Here is a 10,915-nt window from a genome sequence, read left to right as displayed (position 1 = left end):
ATAAAACAAAAAAAAAACTCTCCCTTTCTATCTATCCAAGGGATGGAAGGGCAGAGGCCTTTAGTGTCCCCTTCAGTCAAGAATTCGGGCCTCACAATCACTAGCCAATATGCTTTTCTTTCATGCCTTTCTTCTGGTTCGATATTCTGGTGTCATAGGCGTAGAGGAACCACACCAATCCATCCCAAACTTGATGGTTAAACTCTACTGCAGTGACGATACTGTAGGGGAGGTCCTACAAAGAGCTCGACGCCAGGATGATAAAAAGCTTAACCCATGGAAAAACACTAACAATGAAAATGTCGTCTTATTCAAAACCCCTTCTCTCTCACTTCACACCTTGGAACACACCATTCTTAACCCAAAATGGCAAATGACTTGGGAGAGGAAAGGTTCCTTTTTTTAGGGTGCCCCCAGGAACAGATCTAGTGGAGATGGGGTGGGGCCTGTAGCTCAGAGGATTAGAGCACAACCAGGGTGTTAGGGTTTCAAATCCCTCCTCGCCCACAACCGAAAAAAAAGGGAAGGACTTTTCCCTCTGGGGGTAGGAAAATCATGATCGGGATAGCGGACCTAAAGGTATGGAACTTGGGTGTGGGTCTTTTGTCGAAATGGAATGGCCTTATCTTTTTTTTTTTTTCGTTAATGGGTTAAGGGGGTTCCGTTATAAATTCAATATAGCATACCCTCTTCGAATCGCATCTTTTTTTGTTTTATGCCCCGTAATTCTTCCTGAGCCAGGCTAAATGTGTTCCTCGTCATTAATCTCTTTGCTCGCGGTAATTGTGACGGGAGAATCGATGACTGCATCAAAGATGTACTAGTATAGTAGTTTGAGTATGAGAATTCTTAATTGGCTAGTTGTAAATAGACTCGTGTAACAAAGGATTATCCCGGACCTACACCGAGGTATTGCCGGTGATTCTCAAATATCGCAGAATAGAATTTGATACGATGAGATAGAATGCAATAGAAACAAAGATAGAGGGAACGGTTACCTACTCTTAACGGTCAGAACCCTTATTAGGATTCAAACCTACAACCAATTGGTTAACAGCCGACCGCTCTACCACTGAGCTACTGAGGAACAATGGTAAATTAGATTTCAGAGAATTCCATTCTCGTTCTCAACCCATGACCAATATGAGCTCGAGGTTTCCTCCGTCACTCCCGGAACTTCTTCGTAGTGGTTCCGCTCCATGCCTCATTTCATAGAGAACCTCAAAGTGGCTCTATTTCATTATATTTCATCCATATCCCAATTGATTCCATTCATTTAATATCCCTGTGGTGTCATTGAGATAAGAGATTTCGTTTCTAGTCTATCTCTTTCTATATGGAAAGTCCAATATATATATCCACAAAAATTGCAATAGAAAAGAAGGAGGTTTGTGATGATTTGCAAATCTTTTCTACTAGGTAATCTATTAAGTATCTTTATGCATGAAGATAATCAATTCGGTCGGTTATGGTCGGACTCTATTATGGATTTCTAACCACATTCTCCATAGTGCCCTCTTATTTCTTCCTTCTCCGAGCTCGGGTTATGGAAGAAGGAACCGAGAAGAAAGTATCAGCAACAACAGGTTAGGTTCGATTATAGGACAACTTAGTTCATATCGATCTATTATGCGCCTCTGTCTGCATCTAGCATTGAGTAGACCTCATACGATAACTGTCCTAGCTCTACCGTATCTTTTGTTTCATTTCTTCTATAACAATCTCTCAAACACATTTTTGATTAAGAATCTACTACCAGAAACTCAATGCGTAATCTTAACATTCAATGTGTATTCCCTCATAATCTCATCATTCATTATTCAACCATTTCATTTTACCAAGTTCAATGTTAGTCAGATTAGTCAATATTTCTATGTTTCGATGCAACAACAAGATGTTCTTTGTAAGAAGTCATTTTGTTGGTTGGTTAATTGGTCACATTTTCTTCATTCAATGGGTTGGATTGATATTAGTATGGCTACAGCAAAAGAATTCTATGTAGATCTAATAAGTACCTTGTGTCAGAATTGAGAAATTCTATGGCTTGAATCTTTAGTATTCTCTTATTACCTGTGTCTACTATTTAGGCGGAATACCTTCACCCATTCTGACTAAGAAACTGAAATAAACGGAGGGGACTAAATAGGAACAAGAGGGATCTACCGAAGAAGATACTTCTCCTTCCCTTTGTTTCGGAAGAAAAGGAGGATCCGGACAAAATCGATGAAATGTAAGATGAATGAGACAGATTGACTGGAAAGGAAAAAACAAAGGATGAATTCTACTTTAAAAGGACACGCTATCAAACAAAAGAGAAAAAGACCTGTTTATGAAACTTCTTAACCTTTGCCCAGATGTAAATAAAGAAAATTACAAAATGCAGTTAGATTTAGATACAGACGAAAAAGATATCTTCTGGTTTGAAACCCTCTGTGTGACTATTTTCATACTTTCTGCGACAAACAAATTCAGAATACCCCCGCATTGGTAATTCCATCAATTCCCCATAAAAAAAAAAGAAGTGAATTCAGCTAATACTCTTATGCCCCCAATTAAGTATATTCTATAAAGAGCATCTATGTAACCACGATTATATGACCCTAACCCAATTTAGTAAAGATGAATAAGCCGGCTTATAGAAGAAAGACCCTATAAATATTCCAAAATAAGCTATGCTAACAGAAAAGGTTGCATTTTTCACTCATACCAATACCAATTTGAAGAATCGGTTGAACTTTCATGTAACAAGTTTATCGACGGAGTTAACCATTTGTCTAATATATTCAACTCAATAGCTTCTTGATTGAATTGAGTGAACGGAATTCCTATGTCTCCAACAAAGAAAGTAAATAGGGATAAGACAAACATCGGAAATAGCATCGTATTATCTGATTCATAAGGATACGAAAAAGTAGTCTGAGTACAAAATAGGGAATACTCACAAAAGGACACATCATTTTTGTTAGATTACTTACTATCCATTTGATATGCTGTTTTTTTCCCAAAGAAGAAGACCTTTGATTATTATTCATTGTTAGTTAATAGTAATAAGAAGGGAAAGTGTTTGTTTATTCTTTTTTATCCTTCTTTACCCCAATAATGATATTGAATAGAGGGAATTATTTGTTTTTCCACTGTTTGAAAATGTTTAACTGTCTCTCAAAGGTCAGAAAGTAGATAGGAAATATATAAAATGTTGTTAATCCTGCTGTAGAATAGGCTATTATTGCGAAAATCGGTGAATACAACCAACTATCATTAAGAATTTCATCTTTGGACCAAAAGCAAGGAAGGGGTGGAATACCACAAAGAGAGAGAAAGGGTACCTAATCAAAAAGCATTTTTTTGTAATTGGCACATGGTTAACCCCCCATCAGAACCATATTCTGACTTTTATCGGGAGAATATCCAACAACCGATTCCATTGAGCGAATAATGAATGGACCCAGATCCTAAAAACAACAAAGCTTTAGAATAAGCATGAGTAATCCAATGAAATAAAGAGCAGCTCGATAAGACCCTATACCCAAAGCAGCTAACATCATACGTATAACCCAATTGAGACATTTTAGAATAGGCTGACTAAACTTCTCTTAATCTCTTTTTGAGCAAGAGCTAAAGTAGCTCCAATATAGTACTGTTATTATCCTTATCTTTTAGATTCATGATGTAAGGTATTACTATAAAAAGCAGAAGAAGCCGAGCGAAAGAAAACTTCCCCTACCATCGTAGCAGCATGTATAAGAGCCAAAATCGGGGTAAGACCCTCCATAGCATCAGGTAACCATACATGAAGAGGAAATTGAGCTGATTTAGCAACTACACCTGCAAATAATAGGAAGGATGGCCCATAAAGTAACAAATAAGAAATTCACCTCATTATTAGAAATCAATTCCCAAATGCAAAACTACCTGTTGTCCAATAAAGACCTAAAATCCCTAATAAGAAAAAAACCCAAATCCCCCTGCTATTAGTTACAAATACCTTTTGACAAGCATTTGTGGCAGCAGCAGGTGGAGTGAACAAAAACCCTATTAATAGATAAGCCCACATTCCAACCAATTCTCAAAAAAGAGAAATTTGAATCAAATTTGAACTAGTAACTAATCCCAACATTGACTTATTGAACAAACTCATATACTCTCTCAAATATCCTTGATTGTGAGACATATAATTATCACTATAAATAAGAACCATAATTCCATGGTGATTAATATTGACATAATACAAGTAAGTGGATCGATAAGTAAAGTAGCCCAACTCTAAAGAAAAAGCATTATTGATAGTCCAAGACCATACATATGGATAGATATAACTACTATTTATTTGATCAATAGATAAATAGATAAACTGAAAAAATCATAACTATACTAGACAATCAAATACTCGAAAAAGAGTACATACGTCGAAGGGTTTTGGTTGCAGTCGGAAAAAGAAAGTAGAAGTCCCACTCCTATTAAGATAGGAATTGAAAGTGAGATGACAGGTATGATCCATGAATATGTATATTCCATAAAACAAGTATATTGAATTCCTAATTCATTTTTCTGATTCACCAGCTCTTATCTCTTTTCAAAAGGATCAGTTACTAACAAATTAAAATATCCAATATAGAAACTGCTAATTTTCTTTATTATTATTAGATAGTATGCATTACACAAATTTCCGGCTATAGAGCAAGAAAGAATGAATAATTAGACGAAAAACACTATTTCATTTTGGTATCAATCATAAAAGCCAGTTTACAAGTGGATCCAGTAAAATCAGACTGATTTGTATTAAATTCATTACGAATCATTAAACAATTCATTTGATAACCTTATTAGTCGATGAAACCGTAGGACTCTATGCTTCGTCAGAAAAGGAAGGGCATGATAGCTACTTTTTTCTGTATAACAGGATTATTAGTTACTCGTTGGATTTATTTGAAGCATTTACCATTAAGTGATTTATATGAATCATTACTATTTCTTTCATGGGGTTTCTCCATTATTAAACTATTTAAGCGCAATAATTGTGTTAAAGATTAGTGTTTGTTTAGATTGCTGTAATTGGTTAAATGTTCTTATAGTTAAGAGTCAATTTGTTTTTATTTGATTTACTCTTAATTTGATTAGATTTTGTTTATTTAATTTGTTTACTTGTTTGTTACCAGACTTCCTGATTTCTAGGTAGATTTTCAATATATCTCTTTGTATTCTATATATATATAGAGCATTCTTGCTCTTCAAAATTCAATCAGTCTTATCAATCATTCAATCAATCCCTCTTTCACTAACAATTGGTATCAAAGCTATCTTCTTAAGGGATCTGTGAGATCAAGATGGAAGAAGAATCTCGTTTTACTGCTGTTGCACCACCAATCATCGATGGAGACAATTATCAAATGTGGGCAGTTCGTAAGGAGACTTATTTGGAGGGCTTGGATCTTTGGGAAGCAATAGAAGAGGATTACGAGGTCCCTCCGCTTCCAGCAAATCCTACTGTAGCACAAATCAAATTACAAAAGGAAAAGAAGACAAGGAAATCAAAGGCGAAAGCTTGCCTATTTGCCGTTGTATCTCAAATGATTTTCATGCGAATAATGTTCCTCAAATCAGTAAAGGAAATCTGGGATTATCTCAAGCCGAATATGAAGGAGATGAGAGGATTCATGGAATGAAAGTCCTGAATTTGATTAGGGATTTCGAGTTGCAGAAGATGAAGGAGTCTGAATCGGTGAAAGAGTACTCTGACAGACTTCTCAACATTGCCAATAAAGTGAGATTACTTGGTTCTGTATTAAATGATTCCAGGATCATTGAAAAGCAGCTAGTCACTGTTCCAGAGAAGTTTGAAGCCACCATTACTACTCTGGAGAACATCAAAGACTTGTCAAGGAGGTCTATGAGGCAAGAAAGGGTGATTGAAGATGCCTTACCTATTAAGCATCAAGACAACAACAGGTATAAAAACAAGAAAATTTTCAAAAACCAATCGACGTATGGAGATCCATCTGCAAATTATCAGAAGACAAAAGGAGGAGGTTTCAAAAAATCCTATCCACCTTGCCGCCATTGTGAGAAGAAAGGTCATCCACCATACAAGTGTTGGAGAAGACCTGACACCTTCTGCATCAAATGCAATCAACTTGGACATGAAGCTATGATCTGTAAAGCTAAAGATCAGGCGAAAGAAGTAGATGCACAGGTAGTTCATCAAGAAGAGGAAGAAGAAGATCAATTGTTTGTGGCCACTTGTTTCCCAGGCAAAGAATCAGATGAGAGTTGGTTGATTGACAGTGGGTGCACAAATCATATGACATATGACAAGGAGTTTTTTGAGGAATTAAGAGACACTGAAGTCAAAAGAGTGAGGATTGGCAACGGTGAACACTTGGAAGTCAAAGGAAAAGGCACAGTAGCTATAACAAGTTATGAAGGTACAAAATTTATTCCAGATGTTTTATTTGTACCTAAAATTGATCAAAATCTCTTAAGTGTTGGTCAGTTACTTGATAAAGGCTATAAAGTGTTGTTTGAGAATAAACAGTGTTTGATCAAAGATGCTAGTGGCAAAGACTTGTTCAATGTCAAAATGAAAGGAAAAAGTTTTGCTCTAAATTAGATGGAGAAAGAGTATATGACCTTTATATCCAAAGATAGTGCCACTGAGATTTGGCACAAAAGACTTGGGCACTTTCATCATCGAGGTTTGCTTCAGATGCAGTCAAAGAAGCTGGTAGAAGAACTCGCTGACATTAATGATGACATGCCTCCTTGCCGTGCTTGTAATTTTGGGAAGCAACATAGACAACCCTTTTCTAAACTGGCATGGAGAGCCTCGAAAACACTGCAGCTGGTTCATACTAATCTTTGTGGTCCTCAGCGAACACCATCATTAAATGGTAATCTTTATTACATTATTTTTATTGATGATCTAACAAGAATGTGTTGGATCTTCTTTATGAAGCAAAAGTCAGAAGTTGCAGGTGTATTTTGGAAATTCAAGGCCAGAGTTGAGAATGAAAGTGCATGCTTGATTCAGACAGTAAGATTAGATAATGGCAAGGAGTACACTTCAGAAACTTTTAACAGGTTTTGTGAAGAGGCTGGAATTGAACATCAGTTGATAGCACCATACACTCCTCAACAGAATGGCGTCAGTGAAAGGAGGAATAGATTCATAATGGAGATGACGAGATGCATGCTTCATGAGAAGGATCTTCCAAAATGTTTTTGGGGAGAAGCAGCAAACACTGCTGTGTACTTGCAAAATCGAATTTCCACAAAAGCTATGAAGGACCTAACACCATTTGAAGCTTGGTATGGTTACAAACCTTCTTTAAAGTTCCTTAAAGTATTTGGGTGTCTTTGCTTCACTTACATTCCATAGGTCAAGTGTGATAAGCTAGACAAAAAGGCAGAAGCTGACATATTTGTTGGGTATAGCACTATATCCAAAGCTTATAAAGTTTTTCAACTGCACACTAGTTGGGTTATTGTGAGCCGAGATGTTCATTTTGCTGAAAATGAGCAATGGAATTGGGAAGAACTGATAAAGGTGAATCAGATTTCTAATGCACCAAACAATTTAACCTTTGGTAGCATGTTAGAAGAATTTGAAGATGAACGACAAGAAGAGTCTGAAGATGAACAACAAGATGATTTGGTTGATGATGCACCTGTGAGAGGTACAAGGTTACTGTCTGATATTTATCAAAGGTGTAATGCAGCTATTTGTGAGTCTGCAGGGTTCCATGATGCAAAAAACAGCCAACATTGGATGGCTGCAATGCAGGAAGAGCTTTTGATGATCGAGAAAAACAAAACATGAAAGTTGGTTGATCCACCTTTAACCAGAAAGATAATTGGAGTAAGATGGGTATTCAGAACAAAGCTAAATCCTGATGGTTCAGTTAACAAATACAAAGCAAGACTTGTTGTGAAGGGATATGCGCAAGTTTTTGGAGTTGACTATTCAAAAACATTTGCACCTGTTGCTAGGCTTGATACAGTAAGTTTGTTGCTTGCTATTGCTACTCAAAAGAGTTGGAAAGTATTTCAGTTAGATGTTAAATCTGAGTTCTTAAATGGAGTCTTGCAAGAAGAAATTTTTGTTGAGCAACCTGAAGGTTTTGTGAGCAGAGGAAATGAAGATAAAGTCTACTTGTTGAGAAGGGCTTTATACGATCTTAAACAGGCTCCACGAGCATGGTATAGTAAAATTGATGATCATTTAATTGGTATTGGCTTTTAGAAAAGTCAATCTGAACTCACACTATATGTCAAGCATGAAGGTATAAATACTTTAGTCATTTCTCTTTATGTAGATGACTTATTAATTACAGGAAGCAATCCTAAGCAAATTAACAAGTTCAAACTGGAAATGAAAAAGATCTTCGAAATGACAGACCTTGGTCTAATGTCATATTTCCTTGGCATTGAGATCAAACAAACCCAAGATGAAGTGTTCATTTGTCAAAGAAAGTACGCAAAGGAGATACTTAAAAAATTTCAAAGGGAGGATTGCAAAGCAATGAATACTCCTATGAATCAAAAGGAGAAGCTAGTCAAAGATGATGGTTCTGCCAAAGTTATTGAAGTTGAGTTCCGGAGCTTGGTAGGGTGCCTGATGTACTTAACAACAACCAGACCTGATATCGCAAAGTTGCAAAGAGAGTTATCAGATAAATCAAAGGGACCTGGAATTATGGAGTGAAGTTCTTAAAGCACAAGGAAATGAAGCTAATTGGTTTCTCTGATAGTGAATGGGGTGGCTCAATCGATGACATGAAGCATATGGTCACTGTTTTTTCCTCGGATCAGGCATGTTCTCTTGGTGCTCAAGAAAGCAAGAAACTGTAGCTCAATCCACTGCTAAGGCAGAATTGATAGCTGCAACAGCCGCAGTTAATCAAGCTCTCTGGTTAAGGAAAATTTTCGTGGATCTAAACTTGGAGAAAAAACACAGCATGAGATACTAGTTGATAACCAAGCTGCTATTGCAATCTCCAATAATCAAGTTTTCCATGGAAAAACTAAGCATTTCAACATCAAGTTATTCTTTATTCGAGAAGTTCAAAAGAGTGGTGATGTGACTCTTTGCTATTGCAAATCTGAAGATCAAATTGCAGATGTCCTTACCAAACCTCTGCCACATAGCAAGTTTGAAAATTTCAGAAAAAAAGCTTGGAGTTTGCAGCATCTAAACGAGGAGGAGTGTTGAAGATCAGTGTTTGTTTAGATTGTTGTATTTGGTTAAATATTCTATAGTTACGAGTCGATTTGTTTTTATTTGATTTACTCTTGATTTGATTAGATTTTGTTTTGATTTAATTTGTTTACTGTTTGTTATCAGATTTCCTGATTTCTAGGTTGATTTTCTAGATATCTCTTTGAATTCTCTGTATATATATAGAGCATTCTTTCTCTTCAAAATTCAATCAATCTTATCAATCATTCAATCAATCCCTCTTTCACTAACAAACTGCACCAAGTACTATTTTTCCCCAAGGTTTTGCTACTTCAGGTTTTTTTAACTGAAATACATCAATTCCCACTATGAGTTCCCGCTCTCCAATCTCATTGGTTAATGATGCAAGTCAGGGTGATTCCATTTCCAAACTCTATATATAAGAATTCTTGGTAAAAACAAACAATCATAATTTATTAAATGCGTTATTTTCCTTTGATTCCAATACATGAAGGAAGAGTACTTAGTCTAGGGTTTATCTTTTTAACCATAGGTATTCTTTCAGGGGTCGTATGGGCTAATGAGACATGGGGATCGTATTGGAATTGGGATCCAAAAGAAACTTGTGCATTTATTACTTGACCATAATTGTGGCCTCTATGGGTTTTTTTATAATTTGGATATGCTATTTTGTTTGGGGTCAATCTATTAGGGATAGGGCTACTTATGGTTTATTTACATTAACATCTAATTGAATGAATGAAAGAAATGGTCTGACGAAGACAAAGACGGGAGAGTCTAGATAAGAAAACTATGTGTAAGACATCGAGAACCCTTTAAATCACTACATTACTTGCTTCTCACAAAACCCAAATGTATGAGTAAGTCCAATTCATTTTTTTATTTCACTGAAAATTAATAAAAAAGACTAATTACTGATAGTGAGAAAACCAAATCTGGCAATCTGGATAAATACCATACAGATCGCAACAAACAACTCTCGTGGTCCCCAATCAAGAAGAATTTGGAACATTAAAAAGCTTCTATCCATAGAACATCTGGCGAACATAGATAATAAATAAATGGGAGTTAATATGAGATTCCAATTGTTATGTACCGAAGTAATTAGTCTTTTTCTCATTACAAGAGATTTTTGGCGGGTAATTATTCCAAGACTATTAATTCCTCAACAAAACTACTCATACTCGGCAATGCAAGGGAAGCCATTGATAAGACACTAAAATTCGTGAATCTTTTTAGAATTGGAATAGTCATTCCGCCCATTTCATCGAGATAAACAAGACGTATTCTATCATAACTTGTTCCCGCCAAGAAAAAAAGAAAAGCGCAACGCCAATAAATCCATGAGAGATTATTTGTAAAATAGCTTCATTCAATCCCCGCTTATATATAGAACAAATTCCTATAATGATGAAACCACTCATATATATGAGAGGAGGAATAAGCTATTCTTTGTTTTGAAATTGCGTTGACCCGAAGATGTTGAAGCTGCATAGATTATTTGAATTATGCCTACTATGATCAACCAGGGTGAAAAAAGAGAATGGGCGGGGGGTAATCCATATTGATCCGAACCAATCCATATGCTCCCATTTTGAATAAGATTCCGGCTAGAAGCATACAAGTACTGTAATGTCCCTCTCCGTGGGTATAGGGTATAATCGGTGATTTGACAGCAAAAGCAATAAGAAATCCAATATTTCATATTATTTCCAATGC

The sequence above is a fragment of the Cucurbita maxima genome, unplaced genomic scaffold, assembly GCF_002738345.1.
Source record: "Cucurbita maxima cultivar Rimu unplaced genomic scaffold, Cmax_1.0 Cma_Scf00059, whole genome shotgun sequence".
Lineage (NCBI taxonomy): Eukaryota > Viridiplantae > Streptophyta > Magnoliopsida > Cucurbitales > Cucurbitaceae > Cucurbita > Cucurbita maxima.
This window is presented reverse-complemented; position numbering follows the sequence as displayed.